This window comes from Gekko japonicus, unplaced genomic scaffold (assembly GCF_001447785.1).
Source record: "Gekko japonicus isolate JY-2015 unplaced genomic scaffold, Gekko_japonicus_V1.1 scaffold429, whole genome shotgun sequence".
Taxonomy (NCBI): Eukaryota; Metazoa; Chordata; class Lepidosauria; order Squamata; family Gekkonidae; genus Gekko; species Gekko japonicus.
The window spans coordinates 610,216-634,595 of NW_015161964.1; the positions used below are offsets into that span (position 1 = coordinate 610,216).

At 40.5% G+C, this 24,380-nt stretch overlaps 1 protein-coding gene and 1 pseudogene across 1 annotated transcript in view; both read right to left on the reverse strand.

Moving 5' to 3' along the window:
- LOC107126110 (neurobeachin-like) overlaps positions 1-24,380 on the reverse strand; it is a 600,691-nt gene that overhangs the window by 550,120 nt on the left and 26,191 nt on the right.
- On the reverse strand, positions 16,996-17,256 carry LOC107126112 (annotated as a pseudogene).

The following is a 24,380-nucleotide window of genomic DNA, read 5'->3' on the forward strand; positions in this document are numbered from 1 at the left end:
ATGAAACAGACACAGAAATGGAGAAGAGACTGTTACAAACCTCCCAATTAGCTAAAAAGTTATGACAGCAGGGGAAAAAAAACTAAGATTGACTACCGGTACGGCATTTCGACGGACGGGGGGAGCGAGACGAGCTCCGTCCCCGCCCAAATTGTTCCCGCTTTATTTGAGCCCCCCGAGGCTCGGGGGCGCTTGACCATCCCCCCGGAGGTGGGGGATGGAGCATGGGGCGTCTTTTTGGCCCTTTCCCGCAATTGGCAGGGCGGGGGAGGTGTCCGAAACAGCCCCGAGGCTGAAGCGGGCAGCAGGGAACATGGCCGCCATGTTCCAGAGAAACGACCATCCGCGTTTTTTATCTTTTTTACCTTTTAAACTTGGATTATAAAAAGCAGCAACGAAGAAAAATAAATAGAAAGCATACCTACCTTCAAGAGGAAAGAAAAGAATCCCCGAACTGGTTTGGCATGAATTGGAAAGCGGCCAGAAAAGAGACTTGGCTAAGTATCTATAAACTTTTACTTTTGGTATTGCGGGGAAAAGATATGGAGCTCTGGGGATATGACTGTTGAGACTGGTCTTACAAAATATAAAAAGATGGCTGGAATAAGGGAAGAAGGATTGATTGAATTGTCTAGAGAAATGATGGAACAGTTCTTCAAGGCAATGGTAGAAAAAATTCAGGAGGGCATTAAAGAAGGATTTAGAGCCGCATCTGAAACCTCTCAAGGACCTTTTAAGCCTCCAGAGAATACTGAGACGGCGGAAGTATACAGTCAGAAACAGGAGAACAAGGAACAGACAACAGAAGTTGAACTGAAAACGGAGGATATGGAGTTAACAAATACTTTGGAACGGAAACAAAGTAAGGAAATAAATAAGGGAAATGTTTGGAAGAGAGAAAAGTTAAAAAGAGAAAGAAAAAGATGCAGAATGAAGAGAAAATGGAGAAGGAGACGAACTGTGTGTAAGAGGCAAAAGATCAGGAAGAGATGGAGACAAGCAGTTTTAGAAAACATAGAAGAGAGACTGGGAAAAAATCATCATGTGTGTAAAGGGAGAGAACATGTGGACAGGTTACTGTGGCTAGAGATATTAATGATATATAGAAGGCAATATAAGCTAAATGATATTGTATACTGGTGTTTAAGAAATGTTTGGTCTGTAATAAAAGAGAGTAGGTTTTAGAAAGGAATGAAGTATAGATAAGTGCTGAGAGGGAAAATTAAATTTCAGAAATAAAGACCTAGATGTAGGTATTAAGGACTTTAAGGTGAGGGCAAGAAAAATTGATAGAAATTTAAAGGAAACCAATTCATCTATGATTGTCTATATTGTGTCTATATGGAGATTCAAAAATGAATTATTGTAAGCTAAGAGAAGGAATATAATTATTGTCTAAAGACTTATAACCTGATGTAAGGATATAAGGAAACTTAAATAATATGAATTGGAAATAGGTCTGTGACGGAAACTACATGATCCTATAAACAAATGTTTATTTTTTGATTGGCAAAATGAATTAATATAAGTTTAAGAAGAGGACATGAAAGGTTTGATAATGTAAGTATTATTTAATATTTGGTTGTGTTCAAAAGGAAATGAATTAAAAATATTAATTATAACAGGTGTGTATAACAACTATGTAGATTAGAGCAAAAAGAAATGAATAAATGTAAGTTTAAGATGAGGATATGAAATGTTTGATAATATTAGTATTATTTATTATTTGGTTGTGTTCAAAAGGAAATGAATTAAAATATATTAATTATAATGGGCGTTTATAACAACTATGTAGATTAGAGTAAAAAGATGTCTTGGAATAGTCGTTAAATGGGAAGTTGAAAGTACGAAATGTGGCTAGGAAGATAGATGAAGACAATATACAGAAATTTATTTATTTATTTATTTATTTATTTTCTCTTTCTAGAGGCATTTATATTTTGGTGTTAAATGAACTGAGTTAAATGGTATAAACAGGACAGAAAATGGCTCCCATCTTTATAGGAAGTTAGAGGTCTACCCCAAAAGGAGCAAGAAAGATAACTATAATTAATATAAATATTGGATGCTGGTAATCTTGGATAAGTAAGAAAATGTTTATGTTGCTGTTTAGAAGCAATTATGTATAAGTGGTAATGGTGTGGTGTTGTAGGTGGTGGGTATTTGTTTGTTTAAAAAACCCAATAAAAATATTTACAAAAACAAAAACAAAGTTATGACAGCACAAGATTCTCTTATATGATCACAGGGTCACTGTGACAAAAGCATAGTTCTGACTTGCTAAGTAGCAGCTTTCACAACACAAAAGTACACAGAAACAAAGAGTTTCTAGTTGTTTAAAACCACCAAGAAGAAAAAAACAAAAACAAAGTTATGACAGCACAAGATTCTCTTATATGATCACAGGGTCACTGTGACAAAAGCATAGTTCTGACTTGCTAAGTAGCAGCTTTCACAACACAAAAGTACACAGAAACAAAGAGTTTCTAGTTGTTTAAAACCACCAAGAAGAAACTGTAACACAGAGCTGCAATTTGATTCCATCACAAGAAAACCTTTGAAGCTGTAGATATTCATTCATTCATTCATTCATTCATTCATTCATTCATCTTTTACCCCGCCCTCCCCAACAAGGCAGGCTCAGGGCGGCTTACACAAAACCAATAAAACGATATACATCTCAATATAAAATACATAATAAACAATTTAAAACCATTAATATTTCGATGGCGGTAAAAATATAATATACTACTGCTTTCAAAAATTAGGCTTGCTTTAATATTTTTAATATTTTAATATACTTTATTGTCATTGTACATAGTACAATGAAATTAAAGGTGCAATCATTTCAGTGATCTACAGCCATACGCATATACACATAAAGCTGCTGGGCTGTATTTTAGAAACATTCGGCATATAAAGCAAGAATCTGTTGGTTCAAATTTCAGTTTTGTGCAATCCAAACTCTGTTGCAATGGTTATGGAATGTCCCATCATGTTGTCGCACTTGATTTACACTATGCAACCCACCCTGAGTGTCAGTGAGAAAGGTGGACTATAAATAACATAAATAAATAAAATAAACAGGTAGCCAAGTTTTTAATACTAAGCAAGTAAAGGTATCAGGACCAGTCTATTTCAAAGGATCTACATACTTTGAACTCCTTAAAATAGCTTCTGGCTTCGCCCACTATTGGGGGGGGGGGAGGTCTTTTGAACTTCTGAGATCAGGAATTATCCTAATTATTTGTACCACAACCAAGTTCTACCTAAGATAGTAGTTACAGCACCTTGTGCAAAAAGGTGAATATGACTTTTGATACCATCAGTTATGGTATCCTTCTGGATTGCCTTTTAGTACTGGGAGGCATTGTTCTGTGGTGGTTTTGGTCCTATCTCGAGATAAGGTTTCATAATGTGGTGCTGGAGGGAATGCTCCCTCTAAGCTGTGGAGTCTTGTGAGCAAAAATTCTACCTTGTGAGCTACTGGCATTGAAGTTGTAAGCAAACAATTTGGCTACTGCCAGTGATCACTGTCAGTGATGGCCAAAAGCATATTCAGCTTTTTAAAAAAGGATTAGGCATATTTGGGGGTGGACAGGTTCACCAGTGGCTACTGAGCATGGTTCCAAGCACAAAGTTTCAATCCTTCTCTATGCTGATGATGCAGTGATAATCAATAGTGGACCTCCGTAAGCTGATAAAAAACTTCACGCTTTCCTGTTATCATGGCTTGTCCAAGGTCATAGTATTCACCAAAAGGAAAAGGGGCGAAATCTTCAAATGGGACATAGCATGCCAACCTGTGGAACAGGTCAATCAATTTAAATATCTGGGAATCCACTTTGAAGCATCTCTTATTCTGGGGGCTTCAATCTCCCAGCTGGCTTGGGGAAAGCCCCACCCCCAAACCCCACTCCCAAGAGCAACCACCCACCCGGCCACCCTTCTGCCTCCCCCCCCCCCCCCCCCCCCCCCTCTCTCTCTCTCTCTCTCTCTCTCTCTCTCTCTAATGCAGAATAATGAAAAAGAGAGAACTAAAGCACCTACATCCCACTGTTTATGTATGTAGTGGTCATTCCTGAAAATGTTGTCTGTGGGCATCTTTGCAACTGACATACTTCCCTGAATAACAGCAGTTATAGCAACTGTAGGTTTGTGGTCATATGCAACAGTTTTCTTAAGTTTCTTCCTTACCAAATTATTACAACAATCAATTAGCTGACCTAGAAAAATACCACCTCTTTTGCTCAGTACTAAAGCATATAATCTGAATAGTCACTTTTAAGGAACTATTACATTTCAGATCTAATGTTTCTTCCTTCTAAGTGAGAAATCACCCATTAAAGGAAAGGATCTTTCTGCTGGAGACCTGTATGCAATATGAACATTGACTAAGCATCAGTTATACATTTATGGGGTTTACGAATTATGATTTGTTTATAAATTGTTTGGAATTATATAAATCCTTGTTCTCAAATTTAATATAGTATAGTTTTTTCACAGCATTATTCTATGCTGTAAATTACATTAAAAAATTCTTTATGAATGTTGTTGTTGTTCAGTCGCACAGTCGACTCCGACTCTTCGCGACCCCATGGAACAGATCCCGCCAGGCCCTCCTGTTTTTTTATGAATTTTACCAGCAACAAAAAGAATGCTAACCTTTTTCCAGATGTCACAACCATGTTTTGGAAAACACAAAGGTTCAGGATGTAATCCCAGGGGAAGTTCATTCCCTTCCCCTACCACAAGGACCCTCCTCCTGTGCCCCACTTGCCAGTCAGGAAAGACTTCAAAGGCATCCCACCTGAGAGTAAATGAAGGTTGCAGTGTCCTGAGAAGCGTACACCTTCTCCTGTCGTCCATGCAGCATGTCACTCTCCAGACTATTTTGTTGCTGTCATTTTACAACACAGTCTGTAGAAGCAGCATCTCCACAGAGCCCCTTATAATTAATGCAGGCAGCTCAAGTTCAGGGTCATGCACTTCCCCTTGTCACCTGTGAAGCACTGCCATGGCATAATATAAGCTCCAGCAATGGAATGTGGAATAAGGATGGCAACTTGTGGGATGAAACCAATGTCAATTGTGGACTGAGGGGTGTCTGTTGGATATTTGAAAGCACAGGCAAAATTGTGTATATATGGCTTTGCTTTTGGCCTTCACTCTTCCCACAGTATTACTAGCCAATAATAGATGACTTGCTGACGAAGGGAAGATTTGCCTTTCATCTGGTATTGCAGTGTAGGCTAGGACAGCACTTTGGTTATTGAAAACAGTGTGTAATGAGTCAGCCAGGGCTCAGTGATAGTGAGGACTCATCAGGAGAAGAGCAGCCCTGAGTATCCAAGCTTGAGTCAGCAGAAGCTGGCAAGCAGGAAGATGATATGCAGGCTTGTCAGGATTCACAGCCAACAGCTGGTGCAGAGCCATCAACACCCTTCAGCCCTGATTCAACAGGTGAAGCTCAGCTGGTCATTTCCAGCCCTCCAGTATCACCCACACCCTTAAAGTGCTGCAGATGGAGGCTAAGAACAGAGCTACAAGAGACACAGCAAAGTGCATGCCTCCTGGTCCAATGCCAGCTACTTGCTGATAACCAAGGTGACTAGTTGCAGAATTATTCCAAAGCAGCTGGCTGCAAACATGACTCTTAAGCATTTGGCTATAAAAACCAGCCAAGGAAAGTCATTAGGCATGGACACAACACATATGATGGATGCTCAACAACCAACTCTGCCTTGCCTGACTTTCTGGAGCTTTGATCTTTGGAATTAATGGACTGAACAACTTTGCCTGGCCTGACTTCTAGTACTTGATACTCCAACAGGGAAGGAAGAGGAGGACAAAATTCCCCCCTCCCATTTTTGCAACTCACAACATTCCTGTAAGGATGAGGAGGTTCTACTGGTCCCAGGGTTCATAAGGATGCCAGCCTCCAGGTGGGACCTGGCAATCCCCCAGAATTATAAATAATCTCCAGACTACAGAAATCTTTGGAGAATGGACTCTATGGCACTGTACCCCACTGAGGTCCCTGTTCTCCCTGGGCTCCATCCCCAAATCTCCAGAAGTTTCTTAACCTGGATCTGGCAACCCTACCCCCCTCCAGTGAACAGGGAGGACCTGGCAATTCTATAGGTTTGCCCACTCTAGTCTAGTAATATTCCTGGAAATTTGGAGCAGCTCCTGTGGGGTAGAGGATTTGTGGAAAGGTTTCACTTAGAAACTGCAATATACAGTAGCATTTGTCCTTTGGAAGCTGCCATTTTCTCATGAACATGTGAAGCTTCCTTATACTGAATCAGACCTTTGTCCCATCAAAGTCAGTCTTGTCTACTCAGGCTGGCAGCAGCTCTCCAGGGTCTCAGGCGAAGGTCTATCAGACAAAAATAAACTTCCTTGCCTTAAGCATGCCACCTGTTCTTTTGCTTTCTACACCACCCTATCTGGCTTTCATTATATGATTGCTGCATAGCTATGGTTGCCAACTCTGGGTTAGGAAAATCCAGGAGATTTGGGTGCAGAGCCCAGGGAGGGCAGAGTTTGAGGAGGGAAGGGAGCTCAGTAGGGATGGGATGCCACAAAATTTACTTTCCAAAACAGCCATATCTCCACTCTTTGAAAACTCAAAAAGCACTATATAGATGCTAAATATATTAAAAGGTATTCAGGAATATATTTTTCACTTCTGAGCTATACATTACCAAGCTGCCTTATACCAAGTTGGATGGTTAGACTATTGATTGATTGATTGATTTACAAAATTTAAATTTCACCTTTCTGCCAGATCAGGACCACTAAGGTGGTTAATAATTAGAACAGAGCACTATGGCCCTTGCAATTTCTGGTTACTTACATATATATTTGTGCAGAATCAGACTGGCAGCCTATCAAGGTCAGTATTGCTTACTTTGACTAGCAGCAGCTCAGGCAGAGTTCTTTCACATCACATGCTATCTGATTCTTTCAATTAGAGATGACAGTGACTGAACCTGGTACCTTCTCCATGTAAGACAGGTGCTCTACAACTGAGACACAATGCTTCCCCTTAATAATGAACATATGAAACTGCATTGTACTGAGTTGGCCCATTGGTTTAACAAGATCAGTGTTGTATACTCTGATGGGCAGTGGCTCTCCAGGGTCTCAGGCAGATGCCATTCACATAACCTACTGCTGGTTCTTTTTGACTGGGGGTGATGGTGGTTGAACCTGTGACCTTCTGCACACCAAGCACCCTTGAGCCATGGTCCCATTATGAAATGTGGTGTGTTGATCTTGCTGATAGTCATGTCAGAAGAGGTGTGGAAGCTCTGTGCCTAATTCAGCCCAGCACCCCTCCCACTAAACCCAATGAGGTGGATCTTTCCACTCCACTGGGGCAAAGTTTCCTTGGTTGCTAAAACCTTTGTCGTTGTCCCCGCCTTCCCCTTTGGCTCAAATCTGGAGCCTTCCTACAACTAGCTGGGTCTTAATGCCCCTCTAGTGCCCTTCAATGCAAGCATATGAAAAACTGTTCAACTGGAAGCCTCAGAGACACTTTCCCTTATTTGTTAGCCCCCCAGAAACTAGGAGTCTTTGAAAATGTCAGATCTCCAGTGGCCAATCAGAAGTCCTGCTGGGCAAAAGCCCCACCATCTTCCTAAAAATGCTTATTATGAGGCACAAGGAAAGGCACTGGCAGGCATCATGGTACCCATGGGCACCACGTTGGGGACCCCTGCCTTAGACAGTTTTTATTATTTTCTTGCATTCCTGTCCGACTGAATTTGGTTTTCCTGTTTTGTAATCTGCCTTGAGTTTCAGGGAGACAGGTGGGCTATAAATGAAGAAAACGAGTAAAAAATAAAACAGGAGTCCACCGGCACTTTACAGACTAACAACATTTATTTCAGCATAAGCTTTTGGAACTCAACGTATTAGATGCATAAAGTGTGCATCCATTAGGTAGAGGAGTTTATACTCAGATCAGCAGATGACAGAAAGCTGGTGGGTGGGAAAATGTTACAAAGAGATACCAGGTTAAAGTAATATCTTTCTAAGAAATGAACCCACGCTTCATCATGTATTGGACAAAATGAGCTCCGGTTTATGAAATTTTTGCTGGAATATTTGATTTCCAAAAGGGAAACCTTTACAAAAAAGCTTCAACAAAATAAAAAGGGCCTTAGTGGCCTTCTAAGGGCAGAAAGGCGGGGTACAGATTTTGTAAAATAAAAATGAGGGGACTAGTCAGAACAAAGCTTCAAAGAAGATGAATGGTAATAATATTCTAAAAACTAATGTACGCAATAGTCAAATGAAATATTAAAAGCAAATATAAGTTCCATATAAATATATGACTTGTAATACAAATGATAATAGTTTAAATTTTACAACAACAGAATGAAATAATTTTGTTTTAAAAAATTAGGGCTGCTCACAACTTTTATGCTAGTAGTTCCTTTGGTTCACAAAATAAAATTTCTGCTCACAACATTCCACAGTTTACAGAGAACATAAGAACATAAGAGATGCCAATGTTGGATCAGGCCAAAGGCCCATCCAGTCCAACACTGTATCACACAGTGGCCAGAAATACCAGGTGCCATCAGGAGGTCCACCAGTGGGGCCAGGACATTAGAAAAGTACTTCCTTTTATCCGTTCTAACCCGACCGCTCAGCAATTTCATGGAGTGCCCACGGGTTCTTGTATTGTGAGAAAGGGAGAAAAGTACCTCTTTCTTTACCTGCTCTTTCCCATGCATAATCTTATAAACCTCGATCATGTCACCCCTCAGTCGTCTTTTCTCCAAGCTAAAGAGCCCTAAGCGCTTTAACCTTTCCTCATAGGGAAAGTGTTCCAACCCTTTTATCATTCGAGTTGCCCTTTTCTGCACTTTTTCCAAAGCTATAATATCCTTTTTAAGGTGTGGTGCCCAGAACTGCACACAGTATTCCAAATGAGGTCTCACCATTGATTTATATAGGGGCATTATGATATTGGCTGATCTGTTTTCAATACCCTTCCTAATAATCCCCAGCATAGCATTGGCCTTCTTTATTGCAGTCACACACTGTCTCGACATTTTCAGTGAGTTATCTACTACAACTCCAAGATCTCTCTCTTGATCTGTCTCTGCCAGTTCAGACCCCATCAATGTGTATTTATATTTAGGATTTTTGGCTCCAATGTGCATCACCTTGCACTTGGCCACATTGAACCCCATTTGCCATGTTGACGCCCACTCGCCCATCCTTGACAGATCCCCTTGGAGTGCCTCACAATCCTCACTGGTTTTCACCACCCTGAACAACTTTGTATCATCCGCAAATTTAGCCACTTCACTGCTTACTCCCAACTCCAAATCATTAATGAACAAGTTAAAAAGCAGTGGATCAAGTACTGATCCCTGCGGTACCCCACTGCTTACCACCTTCCACTGAGAAAATTGCCCATTGATACTCACTCTCTGTTTTCTATTAATTAGCCAGTTTTTGATCCCATGATTTTTGAGCTTACTTAGGAGCCTTTGATAAGGAACTTTATCAAAAGCTTTCTGGAAGTCAAGGTAAACAATATCTATTGGATTGCGCTTGTCCACATGTTTGTTCACCCCCTCAAAGAACACTAACAGGTTAATGAGACAAGATCTTCCCTTACAGAACATTGCCTATGGATATTACTTGTTTCCTGACATTTAAGATTTCAGAAGTCTTCAGCAAAAATGAACACACAGTTTTATGAAAAATGCTTAAAACAGACAAGACCAACCAAGTTTCAATATACATTTTTAACTACAACACCAAGCAAATCAAAGTAGAATTCAAGAATACCAGTCACTGTGAACCTGTGACTCTTATTTATATTATATGCAGTCGGCTACACAGGGGAGCTTCTGTTTTTGCAATATTGATGTTAATTATCAAATTACCACTGAATAGTGGATAAACACTGAGCATGTACACTAAAGCCTATTTTTAAAGCGGCACAGCTGAGCAGGAAGAGAACTTGCATTATTTCTTCTTTGTTCTCCTGTGGCCAATAAAAGTTTAAAAGAAACAATATTATACTATATAAATAAAAATATAGAAACATGAAAATAGAAGGAAGAGTTGAAAAGCTGTCTGGACTCGCGACTCTTTCAGCAAGTAATACTTGAAATCCCTCAGCATGCTGATGCAACTCTCTTGAGATGTCTGAGATCAGATGATATCAAGGAACGAACAGGAACTATTACTACATGTAGCAAAGATGTTTTGGATCTCACATTACCAATAATCTGGAAGATTAACCAATTTGTTATCAATGTAGCCACGGTGGTACATTTCTATAGCTTCATATATTAGTTATTTAACCTGAATATTAATCCAAAACCACAATGGAAAACAATGTACATATAAAGTTCAGATATTTATAATTTCAGATTTTTGGCATCATCATAAAATGAAATAATGGAAACTGGAACTGAATTCAAGGGACAAAAGTGATTACAAAATCATGCTGCTGTTCCCAATGACTCTTAGTAGTAACAAATTACATACAAAAAATGAAAACTAAAGGAGACATTGAAATTCAGCTCAAATTACAATGTCTAATGAAGACAGAAACAAAACCATTTAAACCTTGAGTATGATGTTTCCTGCATTCAAGTTTAAAACAATATAGTATTTTTTTGAACAGCCTAATAACCCAGACTAGCCCAATGTCATCAGAGTTTGGAAGCTAAAGAAGGTCAGACACTGCCACTATTTGGATGAAAAGATCACCAAGGAAGACTGTGGTTGCTATGCAGAAAAGGGGCAATGACAAACCACCTCTGATCATCTCTTGCCTTAAAAACCCCATGGTCCTGGGGTCGCCGTGAGTTTGTTGCAACTGGACAGCACACAATTATTATTTTTCACATAAAATGAAAAGTTTCAGCATCTTCTGCCCACTACCATCTGAAATGAAGTCAATCCCTACATTACTTTGAAAGGACAAATTAAATAAACTCTTGGGTTTAAGGACCATATCTTAATCCGTGTTGTCAAATTAAATGCATAATCCATGTATTTTCAAACTGCATTCCCATCACCATGCATTCACATGAGAAGCTAATGCTGGCTTAGAGATACTCCAAGACATGTTGAAGTCACAATAATTAGCAGCCTGCCACTTAAAGATGCATTGTAAACAGGAGCAAACTGACCGGCCATGCAAACACTGACTGCTCCCAGACAGCAAAAGTAGCAAGAAGGATAAGAGCCGTCAGGAAACAGCATTCACACACACCCTACCCCCCCATACCTCTTGCTAGTGCTACTACCACTGCCCCCTCCCCCTTTTGCATTGTTGTACAGGTAGAAATAAATTCTGTAAATAAAAATAAATTTTTGCACTGGCAAAAATGTAATAAACATAGCAATTCCAACAGGGCCTCCCAGAGCCCAGAACCCCCTATTTCTATTACTTTCTGTACCTAGCCACACTGTAGCAGTACTTCATGGTTTAGAAGGAAAATGTTAAAAAAAAAAAAAACCTTTCAAAGGGAACCCAAATTAAAAGCAGGACTTAATTCCACCCCTCCCTGCAGTACCATCAGAAGGAGTTTCCACATGGGCATTTGCCCACAGCTCCCCTGCAGATACCCCTTTGAGAGCTGGAGAAAAACAGGTTTATACTTTTACTTCAGCTTGAAGGGGAAAGGCCAACAAACAGCATGAATCAGAATGAATAGAATACTACGTACATCTTAAGGCAGGAACTTCCTGCCTTCCATGCAGAGAATAATCCTCATCTGGAAGCAGCTCTAGACTAAGTAGGCCGCAAATATAGTAAGTAGAGCATATTTTCTGAATTATCGCACAAGTTATTAGATAAATCAAAATTCACACAATATGATACTCTTTACATTGATCATTTGCTTTACCTGAACCATGCACTGATAAAAACAGTATGATTAGTGGCCCATTCCACACCAGCTTTCTAAACCACTTCTTAGGCAACATGCTGCCTAAAGATGCCACATTTTTAATTGGGCCTATTCACCAGATACATAGAGAGGAATTTCAAGAAAGAATTTCAAACATTTTATTTCAATATTACTTTTTAAAACTAACTTCCATTGTAATTTCCTGTAATTCTATGCCATTTTTAAAAATTCACAAGCAAAGTATTCTGAATATTTCTTCTCCCCTAAATCCAAGAAAGCATTGCCTTTTCTGATGCATTATGGAACCCATGTAGGTGTGAATACAAATGCTTCCCTCCATATTTGTTATATTTCTAGATCATAGTTATGGATCCAACATTCATCCAAAGGGATAATTTGTTGAACAAATTACCTGAATCTTTTGCAGTCTAGTTCAAATGGTCAGAATAAACATCCCATTAAATATGTTCACGCATTTGTGTGAGTTCTGAAGAAACATACTAACACCTTAATCATGTATCGCTGGCCATATACAACTGAAATAACTCATCCATAACTAATGTTCATTTGAACAACTTTACTTGACAATAGCTTCCTTTCTGGGCGTAATTTCTTCTAGGGTTGCCAAGTCTCGTCGATGCACTGGCAGAGGGTGAAAGGGAGCCTTCCGGAGTAGGACAGGGCTCTGGAATGTGATGATGTTACACGGAAGTGACATCATCACATCAGGGACATTGCATGGTGATGCTCTGGTTTCAGGGCAAAACTCTATGGTAAAATTGCCCTCAAATCATGGAGTTTTGCCACAAACTAGAGCGTCACCATGTGATGTCCCCAACATGATGATGTCACTTCTGGGTGATGTCATCACATTGGGGCATTGCCCAGCATCACAGCTGTTTGGGGGAAGGGTTTCCCGCAGCAGCTGGGCAGCCAGTGGTAGGCAGAAGCCCCCAAAACCAGGGGATTCCCTGCTCAGACCTGGGGAATTACAACCCTGTTTCACCCCACAGTTGTCCTGGGATAAACAAATGCTGTTATAACCAGGGATAAATGCAAGGTATTGTATCGCGAGTTGAACTCTGATAAAACTAGGAATGAGATCCAAGTGCGGAAAAAACCTAAATGGAGGAAATGATTTGTAGCCAAAAGGCAGACCTCTGTTCTTTGAACAAATTGAAATCTTCAAATTGTTTTAAGAAAAATCCCACATGAAATGCACTGTAGTAATCTAGCCTCAATGTTACAGTAAAATGAATCAGTATGATCCAACTGGCGGTTTCAAGGAGGGAAAATAAGATATAAATTAAAATACACCTTTAGCAACAGCATCAACCAGCCTACCTATCAGCTTAGCAGGGTCTAAAAATACCACCAGCCTCTTCATACAATAGGGTTTTCTCCATCCCAAATTAGTAAAATAAGTAAAATTTCCACAAATTTGGAAGCCGTGATTTCCCCAGATTTCCAGAAAAAACATGGAAATATTGAAATATACACAATAATTACTGTGATATCAAATCTATATTCTACTGCTTTACCATAAAATTAATAATCTATAATTCAGAAAATAAAATTGTACTACTTCATATATTTATGAAATTTAAAAGTGAAATGTTTCCATTTTCATTCAACAAACAAAACACTAAAGACAAAGAGCTGCAAACTGCTGCACCCTATGCTACAATAGCACATACTCTTCAGCTTTTGCCATCTAAAAGTTAGGGGAAAATAAGTTAAAAGTAGAAAATCCAAGTTTTATAGTAAAGAAAGAACTGTTTTGGTCTGGCTCCTAAAAGCAAGTAAGCGCGCGCACACACACAAAAAAAACCTTTATTGGCATGAAAGCACAAAACATCATGGAAATACAGGAAAATACTAAGATACATCAGTCTCTTACACTTGGCTATTCAAGCCTTGTCTTCTGATTGTATAATATAAAAATTTTGCAACAGCCTCCATTATTTCGCAATTAGAATTAAACAGAAGAAAGTGAACAATTGAGTCATCAGACTGCCAGCTCTTACCCTCTAGAAATGGAGTAATAAAATGAGATCAGATATGCCTATAGAGGGGGCAATGAAGTATGGTGTGTGTGGTGGATTCTATATCTTTTAGAGAGCAAGGACGAAGTCTGTCTACATATGGTGAGTAAGCTAGGTGCCTGATATATCCTGACTCTTGTCACCATCAGCCTCACTTTCCAAGGTAGAAGCACAGAGAGCAAGGCTTGAGAAGAGTAAAACCTTGCTTTAGAAAAAATATCACTCATTCCAAAATAAGGAAATATTTCAGAGGAGACTTTTCAATGTGCCCCCAAATTTCCACTGGAAGAAGGTCCTAAAAAACCCTGCAAACTCTTTCTTCCTGAATTTTTTCTGAGCCTTCATAGCCCTAAATACAATTCTGTCCAAACTATCAGTTTTTCCAAACTACATCACCACCTCCATCTTGTCTGGCTACAGTTACAGTTTGTTCTTAGCGACTTGTTCTCGATATCTAGAACTGGCTAGGATAAATACAACCGTATCAGGAGGTCTAGCTAATGAAACATTAAGTGATATATTCAACAAAGGAAAAATGAAAGAACCATGAGGCACCCTCATATGCCAACTCCCAGGGAGGTGGTTTACATTCTCCATGCATTTGGTCAGAAATTGAGAGCAACCAACAGAAAACTACTCCTTCATATCAGCTCTCCTCTCCAAATGATTCAACAGAATGTTGTTAAAAACTGCACAGAGATGCAACAAAATCAAGCAAGCACTGCTTTCATCCATCTTCAAACAGAGATCAACCAAAGCAGATAATGTGGTTTTCTTCCAAGACTTGACTTAGTGTATGACTCCCACGTATGGCTCATAACAATCTGGGTTAATCCCATAATTGTCATGAGGTTGTGAGTGTGAGCAGAAAAGGCAGGCTTGAAATTCCACAAAACTGTTTAGGGCATTCAACACTGAGCAAGAGGCCATCATCTTCAGTTCAGCCACCATGGCCCTGGTATCCAGCATAAAGTACATACAACCAATGCCACCTATTATTCACCCCAGGAATCAGTAGAAAAATTCAGAGACATTTTTTATGCACCTCATTGTACTTTTACAAATATAACAAAAGACAAGATCAACAGTATTCAAGTCCTAAAGAGCAATAGTATCTAAACCCTTCTCAGACTGTCACATTCATTCCCAGTTATTCTCATTTGACTAAACTATTACTACTGGATACAACCGATTGTGCTTTTCTACACTTGCTTCACTGTAATGTTGATCTTTCATCTTCTTTCTCCTTTCCAACTCACTTCATTGCCATTGTCTCCTCTATTTCCATCAAATTGTTCTTTATGCAGTAAATGGTGTAGAGAAAATATTCACAATTATTTGTTCTTCATTAATAATACACATAGCAAGAAAATGCTAAAGAAAAAGGACACAATCCAGAGCACTTGAAAATCACTGTGAATTTTGCTACTGATCAAATGGATTGGGACTGCACTCAGAAGTTCCATATAAATTCCTTTAACTAGATAATCAGAAGGTTAGGTCAAACAACTATTTGGTTTTCAGCTGGAGATCAATCCCCCAGTCTGTAATATGTGAGGGACACAGTTCTCTAGCTGAATCATTCACACCCTTTAGAATGCTAAAAGTGCCAAGTGACATCAGAACTACACACACTCAAGGGTTTATCTGCCAATAACCATTGAGATTAAAACATTCTATTCAGTACATTATATGCCCTGAAGTGTGGCATACCCACAGGAGGGTCTGAGTTATTTAGTTATTTTATTTGAACAGCAGCCAGCCCCTGTGATCTGTCACAAATTTCTTTGGAAAAGCCATCATGTTTTAGAAGCATTTTCCCAATCAACAGGGTTGTCTGCTTCAAAATAAAATAGTCACAAGCCACACAGGAAGTAAAAAAAATGTTCTGGATTATGGCTACATTATAGGCATAAAACCTAACAGAATAATGTAACAACTATTCTTTGTTAAAATGACTCAAATCATTAGCTTCCATTCAGTTAGCATCACCTAATCATCTCTTTAATATTAATCAAATGATCTCTTTACCGTCTTTTTGTAAACCAACACACTACTAGTGGAAGAGAGACAGCAGTGCTGCAATTTAAATTGGAAGATAAAGGGCTAAACTAGACAAGATGTTGGGAGATAGGGAGCTCTTGAAGGCTGTGGCCACCAAGGCTCGTCCCAGAACAGCACAGACAATGGTACTGCATGCACAAACAACGGTATTGGGGGGATTTAACCCCCTTGTAATTTTTTACAGATATTATTTTCTGCAAACCTGAGGGATCCCCCCCCAAGTTTGTAGAAAAATCTCCTTTCTCTCACTGTGGGCCGAATCCACAGATTTAGGTATCCACAGACCTACCTATACTTGAAAGATATGACAAAGATACTCTGTGCAAATATGTTTTCTCTTGTTTGTCCTATTGTTTCCCTTCACAGGACCATCATGCTGCTAGCATGGCGAGATCCCTTGTGTGAAGCAGTGGACTTTTCTTGCAATTGTTCCCTCCTTTTTGGTTTTAATTACGTTGTTCATAGTCCACCTTTCTCCCTGAGACACAATACAAATTATACAGTGTAAATCAATGCAATGTATTTGACAGGACATCCAACAAAGAATGCAGTAAGTGCTGGATTGCAGAATCTGCAACAGAGCTGGAACAAAGCTTAAGCATTAACATGATGTGTTAAATGATGCCAAAACTACACAGTAGAATCATACATACAGGAAAAGCCAGTATATACTATACACTCTACAAAAGTCTACAGTACTAGCTCTTTACCAAAGCAACTTTCTGAACCATCTCATTTCAGTACAGCCCTATTACCTGTCTAAAAATGTTCTCCTGAATCATTCCTTTTTCATAGTTTGGTGAAATGCCAGGAAAGTGGGAGCCTTCCTGATCTCATTAGGCAGATTATTCCTTAGGGTGGAGGCCAAAACACAGACTGCACAACTGTGGGCAGATGTTGATTTCCCCATTTGCAGTGTGGTACCTGCAGAATGTCTTGCATACATCAGCCAAGGTGTTGTGGTAGAGCATGCAAAACCGCTACATTGTGGTCAAAGACTCATCTTTTTGACCACACAGAATATTTACAAAGAACAAAACAGTGCATGTTTAGCTGCAACAGCTGCATTTATTCGACAGAGGCTCTTTGCAGACACAGCCCTTGGCACAGTTGGTGCAGCCAGCCAGCCAGGCAACAGGAACAGCAACTTTTTTGCAGGAAGTACATTTGCAATTTTTTCATTTGCAGGAACCAGCACAGGTACAAGAACCACCAGTAGTGCATGGGCAGTCCTGAGGATCCATCGCATTTAGCAGTCACCCTCGGCAGCTTAGAGGAAAAGAGCAGCCAAGGTGTTGTGGTAAAGCATAAGGAGAGAGGCAATTCTGCAAATATGAGGGATCAAGGCCTTGAAGGACTTTGTATGTGACAGCCAATATCTTGAACTGAACCAGGTAACTGATGAGCAAATTTCAGAAGACAATCAGTTTGTTTTTCATAGACTACAGCAAAGCTTTTGCTGTGTGGATCATGAAAAATGGGTGTACCACACATCTGGTTGTTTTGATGCACAACCTGTACCTCGGACAAGAGACTACTATTAGGACATAATATGAAGAAACAGAATGGTTTCCAATTGGAAAAGGGGTCAGACAAGGATGTATTTTATATTCCTATCTATTCAATCTATATGCAGAACATATCATAAGGAAAATAGGGTTGCCAAGTCGGGTGTTGCGCCACAGCGGGGGACTCCCAGCTGGCATCTGGATCGCGCGCTGCACGCACGTCACCCGGAAGTGACGTGACGGCGCCGGGCATGCTGGGGGCGGGGCCACGACCATCCGAGGGAAAACCATAGAGTTTCCCTCGGATGACTGTGGCCCTGCCCCCAGCGTGCCCGGCGTGGTCGTGTCACTTCCAGGTGACGTGCACGTTGGGGTGGGGCTCACCCCGGGGGACTTGGCAAGCCTAAATGAAAACTGGATTAGATTCAGATGAAAGTGGAGTGAAAACTAGAGGGAGGAACATTAACAATTTGAGATATGCAGATGATACCACATTACTGGTAGAAAACAGTGAAGACTTGAAATGACTACTGATGACGGTTAAAGCAGAAAAGTGCCAAAGCAGGATTACAGCTGAACATTCAGAAGACAAAAGTAACAACTACTGAAGAATTACACAACTTTAAGGTTGATGAAGAAAATCAAATTGTTAACAATTTTCAATTCCTTGGCTCCATCATCAACTAAAACAGAGATTGCAACTAAGAAATCAGAAGGAGACCGAGACTGGGAAGGGCAGCCATGAAGGAGCTAGAAAATATTAAGTGTAAAAATGTGCCACTGGCAACCAAGTTCAAGTTAATTCATGCCATAGTATTCCCCATTACTACATATGATGGAAAGTTAGACAATGAAGAAATTAGTCTTTTGAAATGTGGCGTTGGAGGAGAGTTTTATGGATAACTGCAGACTCACAAAAAGACAAATAAATGGGTTCCATATCAAATCAATCCTGAACTCTCTTTAGAAGCTAAAATGACTATACTACAACTATCTTGCTTTGGTCACCTTATGAGAAGACAAGGCTCACTTGAAAATACAGTAATGCTAGGGAAAATTGAAAGCAGCAGGAAAAAAGAAAGACCAAATATGAGATGGATTGCTTCAATAAAGAAGCCACAGCCCTCGGTTTGCAAGACATGAGCAACATTAACAACAGGACATTTTCGAGGACATTAATTCATAGGGTCCCTGTGAGGCAAAAGTGACTTGATGGCACTTAACACACAAAACTGATGGGCAACCATGGGAGTAACAACAGAATGGGAGTAATATGCATGCTCTGCCTAACGTCTGATAACTGAACCACAGCATTCTGCATTAGCCAGAGTCTCCAAGGTGACTTTGAGGGGAGACCTATACAAAGTGCATCGAAGTACTCTGGTCCTGATGTTACCATGATATGGATCCAGGTGGCCAGATCAGCTAAGTCAAGGTAGGGGGCCAAAGAGTATTGTTGTGGTGGTGGTGGTGTTGTTTGGCAGCTACATTAACTTGCTTCTCCCAGCAGTAATGTTGGATCCAGTATAACACATAGGTTCTTAACCAAGTCAGCAAGGATCAGCTGAACCCCATCAAGAATGAAAGCACAATATACTTCAAGATCTTTGCCTTACTGACCAGGATTGGTTGTCTTATAAGGTTTTAGTTTCAATTTGTTTATTCTTAACCACAGCAGACAGACAGCAATTCACTTCACCAGGAAATCTGGATGACATATAAAGCTGTGTGTCATCAGCATACTGATGGCAGTCAACCTCAAAACTATGAACAATTTGTCTTAAGGACTTCACATAGAAACGGAAAAGCATGGAAGATAGGACTGCACACTGTGAGACCCTGCAGGATAGGGCTTCTAGTGTCCTGGTCCCACATCTGGACCTCCTGATGGCACCTGGTATTTTTGGCCACTGTGTGACAGAGTGTTGGACTAGATGGGCCATTGGCCTGATCCAACATTGGCTTCTCTTATGGTCTTATAGGTCCCACATTGATGATGCAGACTATGGGCTCTTTGTTTTGTTCTCTCCTATGGAATTGGCTGGGTAATGCAGTTTGAATGCCCATTCACCCTTCCTTCTGTTTTCCTGTCAGAAAAGTAGCCAGAAAAGTTATATAATGAGATTCAAATCCCACTCACAGGGATGTCTCTATATCACAGGGGTTCGTGTTAGGGGGAGGGGGGAGGGGGGAGGAGAAGGATGGCTCACAAGTGCCCGCTGGTCCTCCCATCCAGGTCTTCAGCTGCCTTTCTTACCTTGGGCACCCCCCCCATCTCAACTTCCCCTGCACGCTGCACCTACCCTGCTGCGTGAAGTCTTGGGGCTTTCTGAGCCAGCCTCCTGTGCTGCTTCTGTGCACTTTCAGTGTAGTGCCGTGTACCCGCCCACCCACGGAACTTCCCCCACACCGGATGGTTGGAGAAGGCAGCACTGGACCGGCATGCTGGAGGAGAAGGTGGCGCAGCCCCCCCCCCCCCCCCGGCACTCACAACCCCACTGAAAGCTATGGCTCCCAGCCGCTGGCCCCACCAAGGCTTCTCTCCTCCCCAACAGTGGCAAGGAGCCAGCTCACCCCCACCATTCTCAACGACAGTTCCCAACGGTAAATCCATTTCCTACACATGCGCAGAGAATGCAGTTTACTTTGGGGGGGAAGTATCCCCCCTATATTTTTTAAAACATGTCAGATTTTTCTGCAGGAATAACTGTTGACCCTCCACGTCCCCCAGATCTGCGGAAATAAGTATCTGCACATAGGGGGCATGTTGGGAATTAGATATATAGATGGTAGCAGAACAGAATGGCATAAAGGCATAGCACTGTTGCCATGCATAACTGCTTCCTTTTATGCAGGACTAATGTGGGGACATTGTCAGCATACTACACTATGACTGGTGGGTAGTGTTGATGTGTTTCTGTGGTTTAAAGTAACAATGAGTTTTTTTCTTTCAATTTTGTTGTTGGCAATGCATAGAGTATTATCTATGCTACACTGCAGTTACACTAGTATAAGCAGCTACTGCTATTGGTATAACCAGGACAATTGGAGAAAGCTCCTCTGATTATTTGTTACAATGCAAAACCACATATGTACAGTTTACCAAAACCTTTTTGAGGGATGGAATGTCATTTGAGAATTTCTTCACCCAAAATTTCAAGAAAGAAACAAAGAAAACACATTGGTTTGGATCCCATGGAAAATTTCCATGTATTCAACAGTCCTATCTGTGAAGGAAGAGGAAGAGGAGGAGATTGGATTTATACCCCGCCCTTCACTCGGAGTCTCAGAGCTTACAAACTCCTTTCCCTTCCCCTCCCCACAACAGACACCCTGTGAGGTGGGTGGGGCTGAGAAAGCTCTTTCAAGAACTGCCCTTTCAAGGACAGCTCTTGTCAAAACTATGGCTTGCCCAAGGTCATCCAGCAGGTACAAGTGGAGGAGTGGGGAATCAAACCTGGTTCTCCCAGATTAGAGTCCACACACTTAACCACTAAACCAAACTGGCTGAAAACAACTGTATCCCTACTATTTTTTTTCTGTGGGCACAAGACACAGCATAAAGTATTTCTTCTGATAGGATTTCAAAACTAAATTAAATGAAATCCTCTGAAACATCTGTTCTACAGTCCATTGTGCCAGATTACTACTCCATTAAAACTGTATTAATGTGCTATGAGTTGCTGCAGATGTTGTGCTACTGCTTACACAAATGAAAATGCACTAAGTATGTTTCCCTTCCAACTTATGAATAATGGACCCAAACCACTATTTCTTCTCTCTACTTTTTTTTTAATTAGAAGAATGATCCTGGAATTCTAGCTAAATGCATACACGATCCCATTGAATTCCAAGAAAAAAGATACAAATTTTGAGTTACCAGTTTCTACAGTAATTACAACGAATCAAATGTATTACACTATGTTCACAGTCTCTTTGATTTAAAGCTGTCATTTTTAAAAGAATCAGACAAAAAATGACACTCAATGACATCCAGACATACCACTTATGTTACCCTGAAAGCAGTCCTGGGCTGAGAGACATGCTTTTGAGACTCTGCCCCACATGACTTCTCATGCCTTACAGGATCTGAGATTGTGGAAAAGACTCCATGTCTGATATTAAGACTAAGAAATGGATCAAGCTACAGAACGGAGAAGCAGGCTCATGGAGAGTACCCAGGTTCCCCTGGGAGTTCAGAAGCACCTGACAACAGGTCTATTATTTGACTTCCCAAGGACTAATCAAAATATTCAGGCCACAATTAATGAGCAAGATTTGCAGAATAATCACTGTCCAGGAATCTGCCTACAATGCAGTATCCTCTGGAAGCCATAACCCGCCTCCAGGCCTTTGTTCATAGGTTTTAATCAGGTTTTCTACTCAGGTAATCCATTCATCCCCACCCACATCTACCTCACTTTCCCCATGTTTTATATCATCCTCACTTTCTCCTTAACAATTCAATTCTGTCAATAGCAGCCAAGATTCTGACTCTTCCTCAATGGGAGCAAGATTCTTGCGGGGAGGGCAGGGTATAAGTGAAATAAAATAAATAAATTAAATAAATAAATAAATTTCCCCAATCACAGTGCATTCCAAATTCCCCCAATTGCTCAATAATTCCCCAGATTTGCATTTTACATTGCTCTTTCAATTGGCCTGCATTTTCCTCCTTTTCCGCTATTTCTATGTTCAATAAAAATTAAAGATATCCAAGTACTGTCTCCTTAACTGCCTGCTATTTCAAACCCTTACCGAAGATACTGGCCAAATTTGCACCCATTCCAGCACAAAGCAAAAAAGATTCTTTGATCCGGAAATCTGGAGGTCCACTTGTGAAAGTGTTCACATGTACTCCCAACATTCCAAACAGATTGGTGCCTCAGAAAGATATTTTCCTCATTTCTTAAGAGATTAAGTCTGAAATCCTGTGCACACTTTCTTGGAAGCAAGACTCATTGAACTCAGTAGGGTTTAATTACAAGAAAAATGCATAGGATTAGAGTACAAGTGACCTGTTCTCAGGACTGCTGTTATTCTAATCTCATAGTTGTTGAGACAGGTTTTTCTAAAACAGCCCTTGAACAACCGGTCCGCCTCCTGATATTCATACATAATTATATTGAGCCTTCTATTTTCATGCACATGTCTCTTGAGAAACCTGTATAAGGGTCAAGAAGCGACAGTTAGAACTGGATATGGGGCTTCCGGTGGCAGGGATTCAACATGGCCGCCTAAACCCGCAGCTCCTTACAACCCCCTGATCCTCTCAATCCTCACTACGATCAAATCAGGCATACAGCATACTAATTTATGGAGGCAGACTCAGAAAACGCTGGGCATCACGCTAAGCCGAAATTTAAAAAAATCCAAACAACAATCGCGTTCCAGCCATCAACTCCGAAAACGGGCCTATCTCTCACAGCTAAAGGCACAATGGCGTCTGGAGGAGAAGAGTCTGCTAACCCAGAGGCCCTGGTAACACACGCGACACTAACGAAAGAAATGGCAAACTTGGAAAAATCTATCTTTGAGAACATGTCTTTATTTTTTAAACCATTTTATGCGCAAATGGAAGGGATGCAAAAAGATCTGACAGAAACGAAAGCGATAGCCACTAAAGCATATAACACCAGCACTACAGTCCAACAAGAGGTAAAACAACTTCAGATTTTAGAAGACGTCCTAGCTGAAAAAGCAATCAGAACTGACATGTCTCTCCGGCAGAACAATCTGAAGGTGAGAGGACTGAATGAAAAAATAGGCAAAAATGAAGATCTAGCAGAAATAATAACCAACTGGCTAAAAAAAGTTGTTCCACCAACAGGCAATATTTCACCAATAATAACTAAAGCCTATAGAGCTGGGCCAACCTCACTACTCAAAACGAGACCGTCTCGGGACATAATTGTGACCTTCTTAGATTTACGCTACAGAAAAACGGTCTTAAATGCAGCAAGACAATCGGGACATCTTAAACATGATTCCAAGAGCATCGAAATTTTTCCTGACTTACCGAAAGAGGCACTTCTAAAGAGACGCGAATTAAAACCACTAACAGGAAGACTCACAGAAGAAAATATAAGATACTCCTGGGTGACTCCACTTATTCTGCAGTTCTCATACAAAGGAAAAATCCACAGAATCACCAGCAAAGAGGAAGGCTTTAAAATTCTCGGATCCCTCGACTTGATAACACCAATGGAACTTTCCGGCCAGTCTTTAAAAAGAAAAGAAAGATCAGCCTCTCCGACTCCGCCTGGAACGCCGGATCGACAAGATGAAGAAGATTGAAATTCTCCACAAAATTGGTCTAAGTACTGCCTCATTGATCCCGAAGCTGCAGCCATCTTGTCTCTACCGTGCTGTTTGTCAACGGGCGCCATCTTTTACGACCCGTTTACTTCACGTACTAGTTAAACCGTTTAGTCGCGTCTTTCAAAGTTAAAGCCCTATCGGCAAGATTTTATTCTTCACAGTTCCAAGTCATTTTTGCAGTTTGTTGTAATAAAGCACCCAGTTTATGTCTTTGTAACCTTACTCATAGTATTTTAATGTTCACTCATGCCGTTTTTAACTTCAAAGAGGGGAAAGGGGGGGGGGAAACCGCGGGCTCAGCCAACCTAGAAAACTTTTTAAGAACTCTAATACAGATCTGCTGGGGACGGTGCTAAAATAGCAGCACCCAGCCTTCTGCAAAACAAATCTTGCAGAAGCCATAGAGTTCTAATTTTACTCATAATTGTACATCTTGTATTTTTATTCTCAATCAGCTTTTTATCTCTTTTAAAAGTCACAGTTATAATCATTTGCTATTGTACTAGTGATTAGCATACCTAATTAATTCTTGCTATTAT